This window comes from Pan troglodytes, chromosome 15, assembly GCF_028858775.2.
Source record: "Pan troglodytes isolate AG18354 chromosome 15, NHGRI_mPanTro3-v2.0_pri, whole genome shotgun sequence".
Taxonomy (NCBI): Eukaryota; Metazoa; Chordata; class Mammalia; order Primates; family Hominidae; genus Pan; species Pan troglodytes.
This window is the reverse complement of record NC_072413.2, coordinates 21,047,345-21,071,613: the sequence shown is the minus strand read 5'-3', so window position 1 is coordinate 21,071,613 and position 24,269 is coordinate 21,047,345. Positions and strand designations below refer to the sequence as shown.

The 24,269-nt window shown below is 41.9% G+C and overlaps 1 pseudogene; it reads left to right on the top strand.

Annotated features, from left to right (window-relative positions):
- The first annotated feature begins 7,522 nt into the window (after window positions 1–7,522).
- Window positions 7,523–8,029, top strand: LOC107968299 (large ribosomal subunit protein uL24-like; annotated as a pseudogene).
- The last annotated feature ends 16,240 nt before the right edge of the window (window positions 8,030–24,269 follow it).

Sequence of the window (24,269 nt, the reverse complement as noted above, 5' to 3'; positions counted from 1 at the left end):
GGCTCCTCTGACCTTTGCTGGGGAGGGCTGATCAAAGGTGTTCAGCATCAAGAATCGTGATGTTGGGGACCTGAGAACAACCTGGAACTGAAAGGAGAGAGGGCTGAAGGTGTACTTTATTTCTGTGAAGGATGTATCTTCCCACCACTGAGTACTCAGGCTTGTCTGCAGAACCTCTGGGGTTACCTGTTTCACGTGTGGTTTCTGGTGCATCTGTGTGTTAGACAAGAGTGTGGTGATGTGCAAGGTGGCCCAAGAAAGGCTCAGAACCAAAATTTATCCTTTCTTACTTTTCTTAACCAAAACTTTTACTCCTAATTTCTCAATGAATCCCTTTGCCTATACTAATATTACCTGCTTTCAATAACTTTTGTTCTTGTGTTTATACCAGTCGTGGGTCTTCATCCATAAAGAGTTCATATTCGAGGGTGTTGCTGTTTAAACATTGCCAGAATCTTTGATACCTTTCATTAGTTTTTGGATTGATAAAAAGAGTAGAGGAAATCTGTGAGAGAAAAGCACACCTCTCACAAATCAAATAAGGAAAAATCCAAGTAGTATCCGCATAAATCAACACTCCTTAATGGGAGTTTGATATTCAACATTCTTAATGACCTGTTTCCAAGGTTCTCCTTTCATTATATCCTTCCACAAACTCTGAGCTTTGGATATAATAGATTCTTTGCAATATTTTGATTCTTTATCCATTTTCACACAACTCTGTGTTTGCTCATGTCACTCTTTCAGTTTGGAATCATCAGCCTTTCAAGTCCTATTTATCCTTTAAGTCTTTCCTCAATAAATGCTATCTTTTCTATAAAGACTTCTCTTCCAAATAAATGTGTCTTTCCTCTGTACCTCCCATAATTTTATTATATATCATCTTTTTATTGTATTGTTATAATTTTTTCACTTCTTGCTCACTGAGTCAAAAATTTCTCTATTAACCTTTGTATTTTCTGTAGTACTTAGAACAAGTTTCTTGAAATAATCAGCTTTAACAACATTTATTGAATGAGTAAGCCACATCTCAAATGTCTGAGAGATGGATTCGGTGGGTGTTTGACACACAAGTGGTTGAGGACATGTAATTTATGTAGCATTTCCTAGGGGTCAGCAACCTTGCCAGCAGCATGCCAACTCATCTGAAATTGGTCCATCTGAAGAGAGTTTGCTTTTCCTCACGACAAGGTGGAGGCATTGCTCCACAATCATTCTCTGAAGGGAGAGTCTACATCTTTGAGACGGTCTGGAGTTTGAGTGAGTGAGTAGACAGAGGTCTGGTTGGGTTTGCTGGGGAGCTTCCAGCAGCAGAAAACCCAAAAAACAAAAACCTTAGAAAGGTTTTGCCTTCTTTTTAGCACAGGCTACATTATTCTAGGTCATTCCATAAACTACCCTTATCTCTAACTTTTGCTGACAGTTATTAAAGAACACAAAATAGTTGACCAGCCTTTGAGGATATAACTAGGGCTATTTCTCATGGGCTAATTCTAGGCTTCACATTGTCTAGATCCATCAACAATTGGAAAAATAGGTTTTTGTAGCCTCATCATTTTGTTCAAAGATGACCCCAGGTGGCCCATGACAAAAGCAGAATCCAACATGAACATGATGCCCAGAAACATCATCAGGAACAAATAGGATGAGTATTAGAGTATTTTTTAGGCAAGTCCTGGGTGGTACACATTGGGAGAAACACAGGAACAGAGATTAAGGTGATAAAGAGCCAGCTGTGAATGGGATTAGAAGAAAAAGCTCCAGGTTCATGCTGAGTCATGAGCTTAGCACAGATAAATGAAGGCATTGTGACCAGCTAAGGAGATAGCATCTAGCCAGGGCCGCTGATGAACTTTTTTCCTTCCCATTTCAAAGCAGAGGTCACTAGTTCTTGGCCTTCCAGATACAAAGTAAATTAGGCCACTTCCTGAATCCCAGGCATTTCCTCCTTTATCCTACATGCTTGATGAGTGAAGGGGAGACTTGCCCAGCAGGCTGAGAGCCTGGACGTGGCTGCACCATCTACCTCAGACCATTCATTGTTTTTAGGGTCAGTTGTGCAGTGCCCCATGGAAAAGTATGCACGACCTGGAGGTGTGTCCTGCCACGGTAGGAACTCAGGCTCTTTTTTTTTTTTTTTTTGCCCAGGCTGGAGTGCAGTGGCACAATCTCGGCTTACTGCAACATCTGCCTCCTGGGTTCAAGTGATTCTCCTGCCTCAGCCTCCCAAGTAGCTGGGACTGCAGGCGTGCCCCACCATGCCCGCCTAATTTTTGTATTTTTAGTAGAGACAAGGTTTCACTATGTTGGCCAGGCTGGTCTAGAACTCCTGGCCTCAGGTGATCCACCCTCCTCAGCCTCCCAAAGTGCTGGGATTACAGGCGTGAGCCACTGTGCCTGGATTTCATGCTCTTTTGAACAGCTCCACTACACTTAGAAGGAGGATGAGATATTCCCCTTCAAAGCAAAAGCATTTGGAGTTTCACCCAGATTCCATGTTGTCCAGAGCTTTGTGTCTTCCAAGAGGACAGTTACACAGAGCACAGCGTGGCACAACATTGGGCAGATCAGGCCAGGCAAAGTCCCTCAGTGCAAGTGAGTAATGTAATGGCTCTGACTGAATAAACATTGGCTTACCCACTGCTGTGTTCCAGCATTGACTTGGGTGGGGCTAAAGTTACAAATGAGACCCAGTGCCTGTCCTTGATGTGCCAGACCTTCTGACAAAATATAAAAACAAGTGCCAGCAAGAGGAGGGTTTGAGGAAGCAACTGCTGCTCTGCCAGCCCCTGAAGTGCCAAGGTGGAGATTACTTGGCAGGTCCAGGGTCAGGTGTCTACCAGTCCTCCGGGAGACTCCCAATCAGGCCATTCCAAACACACTACTCGCAGGACTACAGGAGATATCTGCTTCTCACGGTTATTTCCTGAGGTTGCAATATTGTCTGTTGGCTCTAAATGCTGGTCCTATACTGTTGGTGTGAGTTCTGTATCTCTCATGAATTTGATGGTATTTTCTAAGAACACCTGTTCTCTTACAAAGCTTCCTGAATGGGCAGTTGCATTCCCTGGTCACTCAGAGAAGAATAGCTTCTTTGGAGCCATCATTCAGCTCAAAGGGTCTGAAGAGTATAGAGTGTTTCAAAATCTTCAATTTTCAGCAAGCTCCTTCTGAAGTTAACATCTTTTGTGAAGGTAATATCAGGGCTGGAAGATTTGGGTTGCAGTTTTGTTTTCTTAAGGGATCTATTCATCTCCCTAGTTTGATGGGACTTGGGATCCCCAGAGAGTTAGTCTAATGAGCCCCACTCAGCCTCTTTCCAAGTCTCTTGGCTGTTACTTACTACAACTTTGCAAACAAAACTTTCTGTTGTTTGTTCAGATCGAGAATAACAACTACTTTTAGTTAAAGTAATAAATCCAGGCTGGGTGTGGTGGCTCATGCCTGTCATCCAGCACTTTGGGAGGCTGAGGCAGGGGGACTCACTGGAGGCCACGAGTTTGAGACCACACTGGCAACATAGAGAGACTCTGTCTCTACTAAAATTAAAAAAAAAAAATCACATTATGCCTCCAAAATAGGGGACTCCTGTGTAACACTAGGCAGTCTTATTGTTCTGGGGATATAAGGAACCATCACAAGTAATGTAGAACTCTGGCCAGTCCTGTCCTGCAGGATCCCTTTCCTCCCAGGGCTGGGACATGGTTGAAGACGGAGTACTGGAGAGAGGGACAAAATGCAAGAAAACGAAAAAGCTGCGATTAAATGTCTTTTTCCTTTGGTTAAAAATATAAAAGCATTTGGTAAAAAGGATCAGAAACCCACGTTCAAGGCATCGTTAAGAAAGTGGGAAAAAAGAATGAAACATACATAGGCTTGATTCTCAACCAGGCTGTACAATTGGGCTCTTCGACAAGGTCTTGGTTATTCAATTTTTAATGCTGTTTATGAGAAAATTAAAGCAGATTTTTAAAGATAGATTTATGTTTTAGATCAGTTTTAGGGTCACAGAGAAATTGAATGGAAGTTATAGAGATTTCCCATATATTCCCTACACCTACACATGCATAAGCATAAATATATATATTTTTATTTTAAAAATTATACTTATTTATTTATTTTAGAGACAGGGTGTCACTCTGTCACCTAGGCTGGAGTGCAGTGGTGCAATCATAGCTCATTGCAGCCTTGAACTCCTAGGCTCCAGTGATCCTCCTGCCTCAGCCTCCCAAGTAGCTGGGATTACAGGCGTGAGCCACCACACTTGGCTAAGCAGATTATTATTATTATCTTTTGAGACGGAATCTCACTCTGTCACCTAGGCTGAAGTGCAGTGGTGCGATCTCTGCTCACTGCAACCTCCACCTCCTGGGTTTAAGCAATTCTCCTGCCCCAGCCTCCTGAGTACAGGCGTGCGCCACTACACCTGGCTAATTTTTGTATTTTTAGTAGAGATGGGGTTCCACCATGTTAGTCAGGCTGGTCTTGAACTCCTGACCTCAAGAAACCTGCCCACATTGGCCTCCCAAAGTGCTGGGATTACAGGTGTGAGCCACCACGCCCAGTCCTCCTAAGAAGATTATTTTTAATGTCATTTTACCACACTATAGAAGCAAGTAATCCTATAATATAGAAAGTTTGGAAACTCTAGTTAAATACATATTTTTAAAAATCCCTCATTCATGACCCCAGCTCAATACATTTAACACTTTAATTTTCCATCAGATTATTTTTCTGATACATTTTTTACATGAGTGTGATTGTATTCTACATGCCTTTACTACTCAAAAAGTGGTATGTACACCAGCAGCATTGGCATTATTTCTGTTAAAAAAGCAGAATCCCAGGCATCACTTTAGTCCTCCTGAATCAGAATCTCTATTTTAATAAGAACCCTGGGTGATTGCTTAGTATCACATTATATTTACATATATATTTTTATTCTGCTTTTTTTTCATTTAAACCAGCAATAGAGGTGTTTTTCATGTAATTAAAGATTTTGCATAAATATAATTTTAAATGCTGGATTTATCATTAGTTTACATAACCATTCCCTTTTCACATTTGTTTCCAATTTGTCATTATTAAAGTAGGACTTGGATAAATATCTTTGTATATAAAACATTTTCCATATTTGAGATATTTCCTGAAAACAAATTCTTAGAACTGGAATTACTAGTCCAGAGGACTAGAGGCTGGCAAATGTCTAACAACAGGCCCTCAGGAAAACAAAAGGTGCCTTGATTTGTAGTATTTGCGATTTCTATGGTGTAAATACTTTCATTCTGGCTAATTTTATTTACTTATTTTTTTCCTGAGATTGAGTTTCACTCTTGTTGCCCAGGCTGGAGTGCAGTGGTACACTCTCGGCTCACTGCAACATCTGCCTCCTGGGTTCAAGTGACTCTCCTGCCTCAACTTCCCAAGCAGCTGGGATTACAGGTGCCTGCCACCACGCCCAGCTAATTTTTGCATTTTTAGTAGAGATGGGGTTTTGCCATGTTGGCCAGGCTGGTCTTGAACTCCTGACCTCAGGTGATCCACCTGCCTCGGCCTCCCAAAGTGCTGGGATTACAGGCATGAGCCACTGCGCCCCACTCTGGCTGATTTTAAGTACCAATGTGATGTTACTAAATGCAGACCTGGCAAGAAATGTGCATAATCAGCTCTCAAAAGCTGATGGGAGCTGACTCCAGCATACAATCAACACACTCTCAATGCATGGGATGGCATGCCATTATGTCTCTTACATGTATGTTTGTATGTTTGTATGTATGTATTTATTCATTGCCTTCCACCCACTTTCCAAGCTCTCATTCTTTTGCCCTGTAAGAGGTCACTGTAATTGAATTTGCACGTGTCTACGTAAAACATATAAAGTGTATTTTTATTTTATGTAAATATTATATAGTTCTTGTTCTTTTTCTTACTCTTTTTACTCTGCAGTGTACTATGAAGACTTATTGATATGTATACTTTTAGTTTAATGTTTCTAATTGCTGCATTTTATTCCATAGTGTGCATTACCACATTTTATTGATCCATTTTCCCAATGATGGTCATCTGGATTGCCAACAATATCCTGTGACAAGCGTCTTTATAGAAGTAGCCTTATGGATGTGTGGCAATTTCCTGGGATACGTACATATGAGTAGGATAGCTGGGCTATAAGTTGTATGCATTGACTTGACTAAGCACTGCTAGGATGTATTTATGTCTCTTAGGTGAGCCTACATTCTCCATTGCCTTATTGGTGTAGACAACACTAGAACAGAATTATAGCTGTGTTCTAACTTATAGCTATCATCAATATTCAGTAGTCAATTGATGACATTAGTGGTATTAGGAAATGCATTTATATAAAACAATACACAAGTTTTTAAACCTATATTTTATATTTTACCATTATAGGTCTCAAATTTGGCAGAAAAGCCTAGCAATATCTCTATGAGTAGTGAAAACATTTTGGTACAAGCAAGTGGAGCAAATTCACAGGGTGTGCCTGAGACTGTCAGAGGCTTTCAAGGAATGACCTCATATGGACTCTTGTATCCAATTCAAATCAAATAGGCCAGCTGCAGTGGCTCACACCTGTAATTCCAGCACTTTGGGGGGCTGAGGCAGGCGGATTACCTGAGTTCAGAAGTTCGAGAACAGCCTGACCAACTTAGCGAAACCCTATCTCTACTAAAAATACAAAACTTAGCCAGGCGTGGTGGCAGGTGCCTGTAATCCCAGCTACTTGGGAGATTGAGGCAGAATAATTGCTTGAACCTGGGAAATGGAAGCTGCAGTGAGCCGAGATCACTCCACTGCACTCCAGCCTGGGCAACAGAGCAAGACTCTGTCTCAAAAAAAAAAAAAAAATCAAATATATTTGGAGTAATGAGTCCTGTGACATTAGGCAACTTCATTATTAATGATAGACCACCCTTTCCATTTCCAGGGAAGCAAAGAGAAGCTATAAGGAAGGGACATCACAAGGACTGAGTTCATTCACTTCCTGACATCATTCTTTAGTGGCCTTAGATGATGAACCTTCAAATGCTTTCTTCTTCTTGCTGCTTTTCACATGCACATAAATATGAAAAAGTAGTTTTCTATTTTAAACAATCTTCCTCTTATCCTGAATCTTCTAAAGTTTACTTCTTCTCTCTTTGAGAGCTAGACTTTATTCAATGGTTATTTCGTACTTACTAGGTTTCAGGCACTGGGCTAGGCACCACAAAAACAGTGGTGATTGAACATAGGCTCCTCTGTGGAGCACATAGTTTACTTCTTGGAAAGAGACTTTTAAGTTTACTGTCTTCACCCTTTTACCTTGTATTTGTTATTCATCCCTGGTGTCCTACAGAGTTTTGTCCTTAGGTTTCCCATTCTCTCTTGGTGATCTCATCTGTGCTTACATCTTCAACTCTTACTTACTCCTGCATTGGTGATTCAATGTATATAATGAACACAGGCATCTCTCTTAAGCCCCAGAAACATCTATCCAACTATTTACTAAAGGTATCCACCTGTGTGCATTAAAGCCAATATGTTGAAAGTGCTCTTCCCTTTTGCGACCATCACTGAAGTGGGAAAAGCCAAAATGAAGTTCAATCCCTTTGTGACTTCTGACCAAAGCAAGAACTGCAAAAGGCATTTCAGTGAACCTTCCCACATTTGCAGGAAGATAATGTCTTCCTCTCTTTCCACAGAGCTGAGATAGAAGTACAACGTTTGATCCATGCCCATCTGAAAGGATGATGAAGTTCAGGTTGTATAAGGACTCCATAAAGGTCAGCAAACTGGCAAAGTACTCCAGGTTTACAGGAAGAAATATGTCATCTACATTGAATGGGTGCAGTGGGAAAAGGCTAATGGCACAACTATCCATGTAAGCATTCACCCCAGCAAAGTGGTTACCACTAGGCTAAAACTGGACAAAGACTGCAAAAATGTCCTTGAATGGAAAGGAAAATCTCACCAAGTAGGAAAGGAAAAGGGCAAATACAAGGAAGAAACAATAGAGAAGATGCAGGAATGAAATAATCTTATATACAAGCTTTCATTAAAACTTGAAATGAAAAAGAAAAAAAAAAGCCAATATGTTGAAAGTAATTGAAGAATGTACCAGAAACCAATAAAAGTAATACTTGTAGGTGGTAGTTTGGGGTGGATAGAGTCAGGGTGGACAGCATGATTCCTTAATATGTATCTTTTCATGTATTTAAAAAATCTGGGGGCCGGGCACAGTGGCTCATGCCTGTAATCCCAGCACTTTGGGAGGCTGAGGCAGGCAGATCTCGAGGTCAGGAGTTTGAGACAAGCCTCGCTAACATGGTGAAACCCCATCTCTACTAAAAATACAAAAATTAGTCGGGCGTGGTGGAGGGTGTCTGTAATCCCAGCTATTCGGGAGGCTGAGGCAGGAGAATTTCTTGAACCCGGGAGGCAGAGGTTGCAGTGAGCTGAGATCATGCCACTGCACTCCAGCCTGGGTGACAGAGCATGACTCCGTCTCAGAGGAGAAAAAAAAAATCTGGGAAATCCTAGACAGATCAATTAGGCAAGGGAAATAAATAGACATCCAAACAGGAAAAGAAGTCAAATTATCTTTCCTCAGATGATGTTATTCTCCATCTAGAAAACCCTACAGACTCTGCCAAAAGGCTAATGGAACTGATAAATGACTTCAGTAATGTTTCAGGACACAAAATCAATGTACAAAAATCGGTTGCATTTCTATATACCAATAATGTTCAAGCTGAGAGCCAAATCAGAACACAATCCCATTTACAATAGCCACACAAAAAATAAAATACCTAGGAATACATCTAACCAAGGAGGTGAAAGGTCTCTACAAGGAGAACTACAAAACACTGCTCAAAAAAATCACTGATGGCACAAACAAATGGCAAAATGTTCCACACTCATGGATTGGAAGAATAAATATCATTAAAATGACCATAGAACCCAAAGTAATCTATAGGTTCAATGCTATTCTGGTCAATGTCATTTCTCACAGAACTAGAAAAAGCTATTCTAAAATTCATATGGAAGCAAAAAGGGCCCAAATAGCCAAAGCAATCCTAAGCAAAAGGAACAAAGCTGTCAGCACCACATTACCTGACTTCAAAATATACTATAAAGCTACAGTAAGCAAAACAGCATGGTACAGTACAAAAACAGACACATAGACCAATGGAACAGAATAGAGAACCATAAGTAAAGCCACACCCCTACATCCATCTGATCTTCAACAAAGTTGACAAAAATAAGCAATGGGGGAAGAGACTCTCTATTCAATAAAGGATGCTGGGATAACTGGCTAGCTATATGCAGAAGAATGAAACTGGACTCCTACCTTTTACCATGTACAAAATTAACTCAAGATGGATTAAATATTTAAATATAAGAGCTCAAACTGTAACAATTCTAAAAGAAAACCTAGGAAACATCATTCTGGACATCAGCCTTGGGAATGAATTTATTACTAAGTCCTCAAAAGCAATTGCAACAAAAACAAAAATTGACAGGTGGGATCTAATTAAACGATAGAGCTTCTGCACAGCAAAAGAAACTATCAACAGACTAAACAGACAACCTACAGAATGGGAGAAACTATTCACAAACTGTGCAGCCAACAAAGATCTAATATCCAGAATCTATAAGAAACTTAATTCAACAAGCAAAAAATAAATAACCCAATTAAAAAATGGGCAAAAGACATGAACAGTCACTTCTCAAAAGAAGACTTTCAAGCAGCCAACAAACATGAAAAAATGCTCAATATCACTAATTATCAGAGAAATTCAGATCAAAACCACAAAGAGATACTATCTCATACCAGTCAGAAAGGCTATATTAAAAAGCCAAAAAACAACAGATGCTGGTGAGGCTGCAGAGAAAATGGAACACTTACTTACACACTGTTGGTAAGAATGTAAATTAGTTCAGTCACTGTGGAAAGTTTTTTAAAGATTTCTCAAACAACTTATAACAGAACTACCATTCAACACAGCAATCCCATTACTGGGTATATATCCAAGAGAAAATAAACTGTTTTACCAAAAAGACATGTGCTTCCATGTTCATTGCAGCACTACTCACAATAGCAAGGACATGGAGTCAACCTAGGTGCCCACTGACAGTGGATTGGATAAAGAAAATATGGTACCTATATACCAAAGAATGCTATGCAGCCATTAAAAAGAATGAAATCATAGTTTTCTGCAGCAACATGTATGCAACTGAAGGGCATTATCCTAAGTGAATTAAAGCAGAAACAGAAAACCAAATATCGCATGATCTCGCTTATAAGTAGAAGCTAAATATTGGGTACACATGGACAAAAAGATGGAAAAAATAGACACTGGGGACTACAAGATAGGGGAGGTAGGGAGTGGGGGAGAGGGTGGAAAAACTACCTATCAGGTACTATGCTCACTACCTGGGTGCTGGGTTCAGTCATACCCCAAACCTTAGCACCATACAATTCACCCGTGTAAGAAACCTGCATGTGTTATCTCCTGAATCTAAAATAAAAATAGAAATTATTTAAAAAATAATAAATAATAAAAATTCAAAATCTGAACCAAGTGAACTATTAAAATGAAATGACTGATGAATGAAAAAAATGTGAATGTATCAAACTCCTGTCTACCCTAGCCCTGACCACTTCTGCCCACATTGCCCTTCCTCATGTGTTCCTTTCTATATGAATTGTATCATCATTTCCTTGGTCACTTAACCCAGGATTTTGGGAGTTATCCTAAATTCCTTTTTCTCTTTCACTCTGTTACCCCAAGTTCTATAATTTTACCTTAAAAATATCTTGTGAATGAACTTCTTCCTTTTTTCCCATCCCCACTGTCATCGCCTTAACTTGGGCTCTTTTATCTCTTATCTGGATTTTAATATTCTTCTCACTTTAGTTCTTCACATTCTGCTAGAGTGATCTTTAAAAACACAAAACAGATTGTACTATTTTCCAGCCTAAAATTATATGATGCCTGTAAATACTCTTCAGGGTGCAATGTAGCTTTCTAGTATGGCATCCTTTCAATCTTGGGTCACCTACTTCTCCACTCTGTTCTCCCAGCCTCTTCCTTACACAACCTAGTCTCCAACCACACCACCTGTTTCTCTTGAAAGTTATCACATTCTCTTGGGCTCCCACGCCTTTGCATATGCTGTTCTTCCTACTTGAAATGTCTTCCCGACCTTGGCCAAAAGCAGGTTGAGTTTTCCATTGGAAAACTTTTCTAAGTACTTCCCCCTTCCCTCCACCCAATCATACTTCTCTTGTCTATAAATAGTTCTGATATTGCACTAAATACTGTACCATCACTTCTGTTTTTTTCTTTGTATCCGCCTACTAACAATGTGACCCTGGACACATCCTGACAGCAGGAATTTAATCACATTTTTCTTTGTATTTCCAGCATCTGGCACAAGAACTTATATGGTGACATCATATAGGTTGAAATGTTAACCATGATTTTTTTTTGATAAGCCACTGTGTGGAAAACCATGATTTTTTATGAGTATTTCTTATTCCTCTCAATTTGGGTAGGTAGACTGGGAAAGAAATGATGCAGAAGGAAGAGTAAAGCCTTTCTGAAATTTAAGACTCATGGAGTGGAAAAAAGCTGATGGGTCAGAACATGCCTTTTTACTTCCTCAGATTCTGCACACTAGGGAGAAAGAGGAGACTTGAAAGAGAAGAAAGGACAGTTCAGAGCTAATGGGGCTCCAGAAAGGGGCATAGTGCTTTGCCTTTCCCAATTCCTGGCCGAGTCTGAAAGGGGAAATGATAGAACCACACATAGAGTTGTGGGTCTGAGAACAGAAAAAACTTGTGATTTGCTTTCTGGAAAGGGCCTTCAGGCAATGACAATACCACAGAGGAGAAGAGGCTGCATAAAGTTTCTAGGCAGGTGGGATTTTCAAGAGCATCAAGGAGTTTTCTGCAGCTCAGAGGTGCAGAAATAGAGTAATGAGGTATAGAGTGCCTGAGAGAGGTAAAGAAGTAGCAGGGAGAGCTGCCCAAGCTTCAAGGACCTCACTGAGAAGAATGAGGAGTGATGCACCAGCCACCTGTGTGGACTGACAACCTGGGACAGGGTGGGAGAATGCCAGAGGATAGATGGGCAAAGGACTGGCCATTTCCTAGCCCCTGGCCATTTCCTAGCCCCTTCCCATCCTCCTCAGAACTTCAGCACAACTCTGAAGAAAAGTGTACTTGTGGGAGAACCCAGAATTGCCTGAGATTTAATTTCTGCCATCAGGCTAATGGGGCACCTAGGGAAATTAAGCTGAGTTTTAAAAATATCCAGAAAGTTAAATTTGTTGCACATGTGAGTTTCTGAACCCAGATTTGTATTTGCTTTACCTGGCATCAGGCAGTGTTATAACTCAATAAATTTATGTAAAATGTAAAAAGGAGTATCAAATTTCCATAAATAAACTTTGCAATATAAACATAATTTATGTTATTAATTCTTTGTCAATAAAAATGTGGCAACATTCTGCTGCTCTGAGAGCTAGTGTCTCTTGGTCAATTACTTGATACAGTGGAAAAGACTTTGACCTTACAGTCAGATAAATATGGATGTATACACTGGCTCTGCAATCTGCTGGCTGGGTTACCCTTTCTCTCAGAACCTCATTTTACTCACAAAATAGGTGCTTAATATAGTTAGTTTCCTTCCTTTACCTTCTATTTTGTCCCACGATATCTCTGATAGTCTCACCTGTAGAGCTGCCATTACTATTAATATCAAATGGAATTTGTATTGATTATATCAATTAAATAAATTATTGTTAAATTATCATTTTTTCACCATTTTGTTTTAAATTCATGTGTTAGTTATGTGTACTATTCTTTTTTTTTTTGAGACAGGGTCTTGCTCTGTCACGCAGGCTGCAGTGCAGTGGTGTGATCTCAGCACACTGCAGCCCCGACTTGGTGGGCTCAAGTGATCCTCCCACCTCAGTCTCCCAAATAGCTAGGATTACAGGTGCATGCACCCACACCCATCTAATTTTTTTTTTTTTTGGAGAGACAGGGTTTTGTCATGTTGCCCAGGCCGGTCTCAAACTCCTGACCTCAAGCAATCTGCTCACCTCAGCTTCTCAAAGTGCTGGGATTACAGGTGGTTATATCTACTATTCCAAAATAATATGTTTATACTACTGTTCCTTGATTTATCTACTTTAAGCAATTTGATTTATCTACTTTAAATAACAGGTGAGGAATTTTGCTCACTTACAGTAATACTCTCCACAGGGCTGCTTACATGACTCATGAAATGGCAGCTGGCTTCCTTCAGAGCGAGTGATCTGAGAGACAGCAAGTTGGAAGGTGCAATGACTTTTATGACCTAACTTTGAAATGCACACACCATCATATCCTCAATATCCTGTTGCTTATATGAGTCAGCCCTACTCAGTGTGAAAGGGATTACTCAAGGGCATGCATACCAGGCAAGACTGTACCAGAGAACTATAAAGCTGTTGGTATGGTCTGAATGCATGGTCTGGCTAGTGGTCTACCTATTTGTTGATCTCTTCAAAAAACCAGCTCCTGGATTCATTGATTTTTTTGAAGGGTTTTTTGTGTCTCTCTCTCCTTCAGTTCTGCTGTGGTCTTAGTTATGTCTTGTCTTCTGCTAGATTTTGAATTTGTTTGCTGTTGCTTCTCTAGTTCTTTTAACTTTGTTGTTAGGGTGTCAATTTTAGATCTTTCCTGCTTTCTCTTGTGGGCATTTAGTGCTATAAATTTCCCCCTACACACTGCTTTAAATGTGTCCCAGAGATTCTGGCATGCTGTGTCTTTGCTCTCATTGGTTTCAAAGAACATCTTTATTTCTGCTTTCATTTCATTATTTACCCAGTAGTCATTCAGGAGCAGGTTGCTCAGTTTCCATGTAGTTGAGTGGTTTTGAGTGAGTTTCTTAATCCTGAGTTCTAATTTGATTGCACTGTGGTCTGAGAGACAGTTTGTTGTGATTTCTGTTCTTTTACACTTGCTGAAGAGTGTTTTACTTCCAATTATGTCATCAGTTTTAGAATAAATGCAATGAGGTGCTGAGCAGAATGTATATTCTGTTGATTTGGGGTGGAGAGTTCTATAGATGTCTAATAGGTCCGCTTGGTCCAGAGTTGAGTTCTAGTCCTGAATATCCTTGTTAATTTTCTGTCTCGTTAACCTGTCTAATATTGACAGTAGGGTGTTAAAGTCTCCTATTACTATTGTGTGGGAGTCTAAGTCTCTTTGTAGGTCTCTAAGAACTTGATTTATGAATCTAGGTGCTTCTGTATTGGGTGCATATATATTTAGGATAGTTACCTCTTCTTGCTGCATTGATCCCTTTACCATTATGTAATGCCCTTCTTTGTCTCTTTTGATCTTTGTTGGTTTAAAGTCTGTTTTATCAGAGATTAGGATTGCAACTTGTGCTTTTTTTTGCTTTCCATTTGTTTGGTAAATATTCCTCCATCCCTTTATTTTGAGCCTATGTGTATCTTTGCACATGAGATGGGTCTCCTGAATACGGCACTCTAATGGGTCTTGACTCTTTATCCAATTTGCCAGTCTGTGTCTTTTAATTGGCACATTTAGCCCATTTACGTTTAAGGTTAAAATTGTTGCGTGTGAATTTGATCCTGTCATTATGAGGCTAGCTAGTTGTTTTGCCCATTAGTTGATGCAGTTTCTTCATTGTGCCAATGTTCTTTACAATCTAGTATGTTTTTGCAGTGGCTGGTACCAGTTGTTCCTTTCCACGTTTAGTGCTTCCTTCAGGAGCTCTTGTAAGGCAGGCCTGGTGGTGACAAAATCTCTCAACATTCGCTTGTCTGTAAAGGATTTTATTTCTCACTAGATCTAAAACCATAAAAACCCTAGAAGAAAACCTAGGCAATACCATTCAGGACATAGGCGGGACTTCATGTCTAAAACACCAAAAGCAATGGTAACAAAAGCCAAAATTGACAAATGAGATCTAATTAAACTAAAGAGCTTCTGCACAGCAAAATAAACTACCATCAGAGTGAACAGGCAACCTACAGAATGGGAGAAAATTTTTGCAATCTACTGGTGTGTCAAAGGGCTAATATCCAGAATGTACAAAGAGCTCAAACAAATTTACAAGAAAAAACAAACAACCCCATCAACAAGTGGGTGAAGGATATGAACAGACACTTCTCAAAAGAAGACATTCATGCAGCCAACAGACACATGAAAATTAAATGCTCATCATCACTGGCCATCAGAGAAATGCAAATCAAAACCACAATGAGATACCATCTCACACCAGTTAGAATGGTGATCATTAAAAAGTCAGGAAACAACAGGTGCTGGAGAGGATGTGGAGAAATAGGAATGCTTTTACACTGTTGGTGGGACTGTAAACTAGTTCAACCATTTTGGAAGACAGTGTGGCGATTCCTCAGGGATCTAGAACTAGAAATACCATTTGACCCAGCCATTCCATTACTGGGTATATACCCAAAGGATTATAAGTCATGCTACTATAAAGACACATGCACACGTATGTTTATTGGGGCACTATTCACAATAGTAAAGACTTGGAACCAACCTAAATGTCCAACAGTGATAGACTGGATTAAGAAAATGTGGCACATATACACCATGAAATACTATGCAGCCATAAAAAAGGATGAGTTCATGTCCTTTGTAGGGACATGGATGAAGCTGGAAACCATCATTCTCAGCAAACTATCGCAAGGACAAAAAACCAAACACTGCATGTTCTCACTCATAGGTGGGGATTGAACAATGAGAACACTTGGACACAGGAAGGGGAACATCACACACTAGGGCCTGTTGTGGGATCGGGGGAGGGGGGAGGGATAGCATTAGGAGATATATCTCATGTAAATGACGAGTTAATGGGTGCAGCACACCAATATGGCACATGTATACATATGTAACAAACCTGCACATTGTGCACATGTACCCTAGAACGTAAAGTATAATTAAAAAAAAAAAAGAACTTGGGAGTTGTGATCTAGGCTGTATCTGTTTTAGGGGGCTACACCAAGCCCAGTAATACTGTGGTTATTGCAGACTTGTAGAGATACTGCTTTGATCATCTTAGACAAGATCCAGAAGTATTCTCTAGATAACCAGGCAGAGACTCTTGTTGTCTTCCCTTACTTTCTCCCAAACAAACAGAGACTCTGTCTGTTCTGAGCCACTGGGAGCTGGGAGTGGAATGACACAGTCACTCCTGTGGCCACCACCATCAGGACTGTGCTGAGTCAGACCTGAAGCCAGCACAGCACTGGGTCTCACCCAAGGCCTGCTATAACTAATCCCTGGCTACCACCTATTTCACTAAAAACCCTGGGGCTCTACAGTCCACAAGTGTCAAAGCCAGCCAGGCCTATGTCTTTCCCTTCAGGAAATTTCCTGATTTCCTCTAGCCCCAGGGTGGGTCCAGAGATGCTGCCTGGGAGCCAGTGGCTACAGTCAAAAACTTTAGAAGTCTACTTTGTGTTCTATTGTACTGTGGTTGAACTGGCACTCAAACCACAAGATGGAGTGCTTCCCACTCATTCCCAAAGGCAGAGGAGTCTTACCCTGTGGACACTCCCACCTCAGGCCCATGGGGTGTACTGCCAGACTACTGCCTATTCCCTTAAGACCTGAAGTATCTTCAGTCAGCCTGGCCTGAGACTCACTCTTCAGGGGAATGGGCTCCCCTCTGGCCCAGGGCAGGTCCAGAAATGCCATCCAAGAGCCAAGTCCTAGAATTGGGGGCCCCAAGAACCCACTTGGTTCTCCACCTTCTTGTGGCTGAGCTGGTACCTAAGATGTGAGACAAAGTCTTTTTTACTTTTCCCTTCGCTTTTCTCAAGCAGAAGTTTTGCCCCATAGCCACCACAGCTGTGATGTGCTGAGTTTCACCTAAAGCTAGCAAGTCTCAGTGTCTCATTCAAGGCCCTTGACATAGTACCTGGGTATTGCTGCTGGTTATTCAGGGTCTAAGGGCTCTTCAGTTAGCAGGTCATGAATCCTACCAGGACTGGGCCCTTCCCTTTAAGGTGGTGGATTCTTTCCTGGCCCAGGGTATATCTAGAAATGTCTGGGATCTAGGGCCTGGAAAGGGGGCCTCATAACTCTTACTGCTCTCCTATCCTGCTGTGGGTGATCTGGTATCCAAGATGCAAGACAAAGTCCTCCCCACTCTTCCCTCTCCTCTACTTAAGTGAAAGGAAGATGTCTCTTTCGGAGCTGCAAGCTAAGCAGCCTGGGTTTAGAGGAGGGGCAATGCCAGCACTCCCTTGGCTGCCCTGGCTGGTGTCTCACTAGGTCGCATGTCCTCCCCAGTCCACTCTCTCCGGGCCCAGTTCAGCACTAAGATTCCCCTAAGTGTTGCAGTCCTTGTGGCCTAGACTGCCTTTCACATTGGTCTGGGGTGCCAGAGCACTTTAGCCGGCAGTAGTGAGGCTTGCAGAAACGCAAGTTACAACCACTGGAATCGGTGATTCTCCTCTGGCAAGGGCTGGTTTAAATACTCCCACTGTGGGTGGGTGTCAGCTGAGTTTGGTTCGGTTTTGCTTTCTGCTATAACAAGGGCAGCACTGAGTTCAATGCCTCACAATTGCTGGCTCTCCCTCTCCCCATGGCACAGAAGTGCTTTGCACCATGCAATCACTGCTAGGGGATGGGAGAGGAGTGGCACCAGCAATTCCAGACTGTTTTTCCTATTTCTTGAGTGCCTCTTTCAGTAAAATGAAGTTAATTAAAACCAGGTACTATGAGTGCTCACCTGATTTCTGGTTCTTATGAAGGTGTTCTTTCTGTGTAGATAGTTGTTAAATTGATATCCTTGCACAGGGTATAATTGGTGGAGACTTCTTTTCTGCCATCTTGTCCCGTCCTTCTCCATATGACCCGTTTTCTGTGTATGTGTGAAGAGATACAGCTCTGGTGTGTCTTCTTTTCTTACAAGGACACCAGTCCTATTGAATTAGGGCCCCACCCCCATGACCTCATTTAACCTTAATCACCTCCATAAAGGCCCTGTCTCCACATAGAGTCAGTCACTTTGGGGGTTAGGACTTCAATATATGAAATTAGTGTTTTAAAATAATAAACACTTATCTCATAGTTTCTGTGGGTTAAGGATTCAGAAGAGGTTTAACTAGGTGGTTCTGGCCCAGGGCATTTCATGAGGTTGCAGTTAAGATGTTGGTTGTGGCTGTAGTCATCTGGAAGCTTGATTGGGGCTGAAAGCTTCCAAGATGGCTTACTCATGCACCTGGGAAGATGGTGTTGGCCGTTGGCAAGAAGCCCCAGTTCTTTCCAGGTGGGATATGCGCAGAATGAGCAAGGAGTCAGCAAGGTGGAAACTGCTGTTGGTTTTATGACCTAGCCTTGGAAGTCATGCATTGTCATTTCTGCAAGACTGTATTCTATTGGTTACCCAGGCTGTTCAATGTAGTAGGCACTGTACAAGGGCAGGAATACCAGTGGTTAGCATCATTGGAGGCCATCTTGGAGGCTGGCCACCACAGGATACCAGAGTGTATCCTGGATTCCATGGGCAGGAGGTGCATCTGGTTTCATACGAAGTCCTGGACCTGAAAGGAAGGAGGACAAGAAGCCTGCCTTTCTTTGTGCCTTCTTTTCTCTCTGTGTCCTTCTCTCTCTCTCTTTGCCTTTCTATCTCTCCCCCTTTGATTTTTTTGGTACCTTGTTTATGCTTCCTTCCACTTTGCTCTATGAACTCTATATCTGTGAACATCTATCTGTGAACCACCATTTGCTGTCTTAGCTAGACCTCAGCAAACATGGCTGCTGCACAATGGCAGCCACATTTCCTGGGTTTTCATATCTATTGAAGTGAAGAGCATAGAATGACTAGGATCAGTGAGTCCCAATTCCAGATTCTCAAGAGATAGAATCTGTTGTCTATCCTGGTTTGATTAACTGAGGAAAGGGGGTCAAGAGGCGTGAAGTAAAAATGTGACCACAGCAGCCCAGAGAATGGGGAGTGGACTGTGAACTGGAAAACATCTTTAAGTGTCTGTTATTTTGATGATAAACCAAAATGACATCTTCTCAAGAGCATAAAGCTGAATTGCATTAAAAAGTTATTTAAAGATTCAGCTCTTAGAAGGGTTAATTTACTGTACATTCTCTTATACATCTTTCACACAAACATTTTATTTTTTCTTTATTTTTTTAACTTATCTTTTTTTCTTTTCTATTTTTTTATGGAGGTGCTGGGGATCAAATCTGGGGCCTCATACATCCACACAAGCATTTTAAAACTTCACAAAAACTTTAAGTTTTACTCATTTCTCACTTATGTTTCACATACACTTTATTCTTCAAACCAAGTTCTATAAAATTTGTTTTAAACTTATCTCTAAAATTTCACAAGATATTAGTCATATAGCTCATGCTTTGAGAACATTCTGAAAGAACTGACCTTTGAAACTTCAACCCAGCCAGCTAGAAGTGATTTTAGAGAAAGAAAGATGACTAAGTCATCTCCTGGGACTTTCTCTTATTAGAATGCTTGCCTACAGTAGTTTGGAGGCACTTATCCTTGTTGTAATACTGCAAGTAATTTGTAAGCAGTTTTAAATATTTTAGTTAACGGATCGATAGGTGGAAACATAGAAAATGGCCTCATCCAAAATGCAAGTAAAATAGATTGCTTCCACTTCACTGAAGTCCATTTCCTTTGACAGTGTGTTCTGCTGATGGATATGCTGAAATGGACATGAACCTTGAGAAGGATTTCTTCTGCATGGTATAAAATTTGTTAGCACATTTGGAGCAGAATAAAATGATGATTAAGCCTTGGGCAAGTCACTCTTTAAGCTTCAGTTTCTTTATTTGCAAAATGGGGTGTTCTTGGTACAGTTGTTATGTAGCAAATCACCATAAACTTACTGGTGTTGATATGGTTTGGATGTTTCGTGTGTTCCAAATCTCATGTTGAAATGTAATCCCCAGTGCTGGAGGCGGTGCCTGGCAGGAGTTGTTTGGGTCATGGGGCAGATCCCTAATGGATGGCTTGGTGCCGTCCTTGCAGTAATAAGTGAGTTCTCACTCTGAGTTTACATGAGATCTTGTTGTTTAAAAGAGTGTGACACCTCCTCCCTTTCTCTCTCTTGCTCCTGTTCTTGTGGGACACGCTTCATGCTGGCCCCCTGTCATCTGCCACCATGACTGTAAGCTTCCTGAGGCCCTCACCAGGAGCAGCTTGCTGGCATCATGCTTCCTGTACAGCCTGTAGAACTGTGAGCCAATTAAACCTCTTTTCTTCATAAATTATCCAGTCTCTGATATTTCCCTATAGCAACACAAGAATGGACTAACACAGAAAATTGGTACTGAGGAGTAAAGTGTTGCTACAAAGATACCTGAAAATGTGGAAGTGGCTTTGGAACTGGGTAACAGACAGAGTTTGGATGAGTTTGAAGGGGTCAAAAGAAGACAGAAAGGTAAAGGAAAGTTTGGAACTTCTTAAGACTGGCTAAATGGCTATGACCAAAATGCTGATAGAAATATGAATAGTGTAGACCAGGCTGAGGAAGTCTCAGATGGAAGTGTTGAAGTTATTAGGAACTGGAGTGAAGGTCACCTGTGTTATGCCCCAGCAAAGAACTTGGCTCCGTTGTGTTCATGCCCTAGGGATCTGTGGAAGTTTGAATTTAAGAGTGATGACTGACAGGGTATAATGGTTCATGTCTGTAATACTAGCACTTTGGGAGGCCAAGGACGAAGGACTGCTTGATCCCAGGAGTTTGAGACCAGCCTAGGCAACAAAGTGAGACCCCAGTACTGGTCCGTGGCCTGTTGGAAACTGGGCTCCACAGTAGGAGGTGAGTGGTGAGCAAGCAAGCATTACCACCTGAGCGCTGCCTCCTGGGTGGTATTAGATTCTCATAGGAACATGACCCCTACTGTGAACTGCACATGTGAGGGATCTAGGTTGCATACTCCTTATTAGAATCTAATGCTTGATGATCTGAGGTGGAACAGTTTCATCCTGAAACCATCCCCCCTCCCTAATATGTGGAAAAATTGTCTTCCACAAAACTGGTCCCTGTTGCCAAAAAGGTAGGGACTGCTGACCTAGGGTATTTGGTGGGAGAAATGTCTAAGCAGCAAAACCTTCAAGAGGTGGCGTGTTTCTAAAAATCTACGATCAGATACAGGAGCAAAGAAATGACTTAAAGTTGGAACTTACATTTAGAAGGGAAGCAGAGCATAAAAATTTGGAAAATGTGCAGCCTATCCCGGTGATAGAAAAAGCAGGCTGTGGAGCAACCACTTGCTGGAGAGATTAGTGTGACTGAAAGGCAGCCAAGTGCTAATATCCAATACAATGGAAAAAGGGCCTTGAAGGCATTTCAGAGACCTTGGAGACAGTTCCTTCCATCACAGGCCCAGAAGCCTAGGAATAAAGAACAATTTCAGGGGCCAGGCCCAGGGCTTCATTGCCCTGCTCAGCCTAGGGACACTAATCCCTGTATCCCAGATGTTCCAGCTACAGCTGTGGCTCAAAGGGCCTCAAGTACAGCCTGAGCCACCACTCTGGAGGGCAGAAGCTGTAAGCTTGGGAAGCTTCCACCTGATGCTAAGTCGGCAGGTGCACAGAATGCAAGAGTAAAGGAGGCTTGGCAGCTTCCCTCCTAGATTCCAAAGGATGTATCAGAAAGCCTGGGTGCTCAGGCAGAAGCCTGCCACGGGGCCAGATCCCTGACACAGAGACTCTACAAGGGCAGTGCCAAGGGGAAATGTGAAGTTGCAGCATCCCCACCCCACCATAGTCCCCACTGGGGCACTGCCTAGCGGAGCTGTGGGAAGGGGGCCACTGTCTTCCAGACTCCAGAATGGTAGAGCCACCAGCAGCTTGCACTCTCAGCCTGGAGAAGCTGCAGGCACCAGACTTCAACTTGTGAGCAGTCACAGGGGCTGAACCCTGCAAAGCCACAGCAGAAGGCCTTGGAAGCCCACCGCTTGCACCAGTGTGCCTTGGATGCAGGACATGGAGTCAAAAAAGATAATTTTGGAGAGTTAAGGTTTAATTACTGCCCTGCTGGGTTTCAGACTTGTGTGGGGACCTGTAGCCCCTTTCTTTTGTCCAGTTTCTCCCTTTCATAATGGTAATGTTTGCCCAATGCCTGTATCACGATTGTATCTTGGAAGTAAATAACTGGTTTTTAATTTTACAGGTTCATAGGTGGAAAATCTCAAATGAGCTTTTGGACTTTTGACTGAGTTGACTCTAGAATGAGTTAAGACTTTGTAGGACTATTGGGAAGGGATGATTAGTGTTGCAATGTGAGAAGAACATGAGAATTTTGTGAGGGGTGAGCAAGGGCAGAATGATATGGTTTGGATGCTTCATCTCCTCCAAATCTCATGTTAAAATGTAATCCCCAGTGTTGGAGGTAGAGCTTGGCGGGAAGCGTTTGGGTCATGGGAGCAGATCCCTCATGAATGTCTTGGTGCCCTCTTCACAGTAATGAGTGAGTTCTCACTCTGAGTTCATGCAAGATATGGTTGTTTAAAAGAGTATGGCACCTCCTTCCTCTCTCTCTCTTGCTCCCATTCTCATGGGACATGTGTCATGCTGGCTCCCCATCACCTTCCATCATATCGTAAGCTCCTTGAAGCCTCAGCAGAAGCAGATGCCAGCACTATGCTTCTTGTACAGCCTGCAACACTGTGAGCCAAATCAAACCTCTTTTCTTTTCTTTTTTTTGACAGAGTCTTGCTCTGTTGCCCAGGCTGGCATGCCGTCACATGATCTTGGTTCACTGCAACCTCCACCTCCTGGGTTCAAGCGATTATCTTGCTTCAGCCTCCCGAGTAGCTGGGACTGCAGGCACCCACCACCATGCCTGGCTTATTTTTGTATTTTTAGTAGATGCGGGGTTTCACCATGTTGGCCAGGCTGGTCTTGAACTCCTGACCTCAAATGATCCACCCACCTTGGCCTCCCAAAGTGCTGGGATTACAGGTGTGAGCCACAGTGCCCAGCCACCTCTTTTCTTTATAAATTACCCAGCCTCAGATTTTCTTTATAGCAATGTAAGAACGGACTCGAACAAGCATAAAACATGGGTCAGGACTTCAGAAAGGACTTAGGTGGGAAATTCTTGCAACTCGCCCATACAGTTGCATTCAGATGCCAACTGGGATACAGGCATCTGGAGGCTTGACTGGCCTGGGAATCCAATATGGATGTTCCGTGGTTTGCAGTGGAGGCTGGCTGTTGGCTGGTGACTAGGCTGACACCATTGGTTGGAAACACATACATGTGGCCTCTCCAGCATGTGGCCTAATGGTAGTAGAACTTCGTTTTTAAAAATTTATTTATTTATTTTAGAGACACATTCTCACTCTATTGCCCAGGCTAGAGTTCAGTGGCATGATCGTAGCTCACTGCAGCCTTGAACTCCTGGCCTCAAGCGATCCTCCTGCCTTGGCTTCCAAAAGTGCTGGGATTACAGGTGTGAGCCACCACATCCTGGTAGTAGAGCTTCTTAAGTGGCATGGTGTCTGGTTTCTCCCTGAACAAACATCACAAGAGGGCCTCGTAGAAGTTGCATGACATTTTCTGAGCTAGCCTTGAAAGTTAATGACCTCATTCTGCTATACTCAAGTGGTTAAAGCCTACTGGGATTAAAAGGGCGGAGACCAAAGGTCCAGCTTGTTGATGGGAGGAGTGGCAAGATCACATTGTGGGAAAGTATTTGGGATGAGAGACACTGTTGCGGCCATATTTAGAAAATACAATCTTCTGCATATAGATAATATTACTATTTCATGAGGTTTTGTGAGGATCTGTGAAAAGTATGTGTGGAATACTTAATACAGTGTCTGGCACACTGGAAAAGTTCAATAAATGTTACCATTCTTCTTATTATTTCAACACTTCCCTTTGCAGAATTTTTCAGTTTGGAGTAAACACTATTTTGAGTTTCTAAATTGCTTCCAGTTCTCAGAAATATCTGATTAAGTTTAGGCAGGTCAAGGCTAAAAAAAATAAGTGAAATTGGATGGAAGTGTATTGTGGTTACCTGTAAAGTGTCTTTTTGAATTCTGAAATACACAGCAGCCTTTTGTGTGAAGGCAAAATGTTCTAAATGAGAGGAAAATTCTCTGTGGCCCTCTTGCTACATGCTTTGGTAATGATAATGAACACGCTTTGGATTGGAACTTCCACTAGACGGTTAGTACCTATCGTTTGCCTTTGTTTTCTCACCTTTAAATCTGT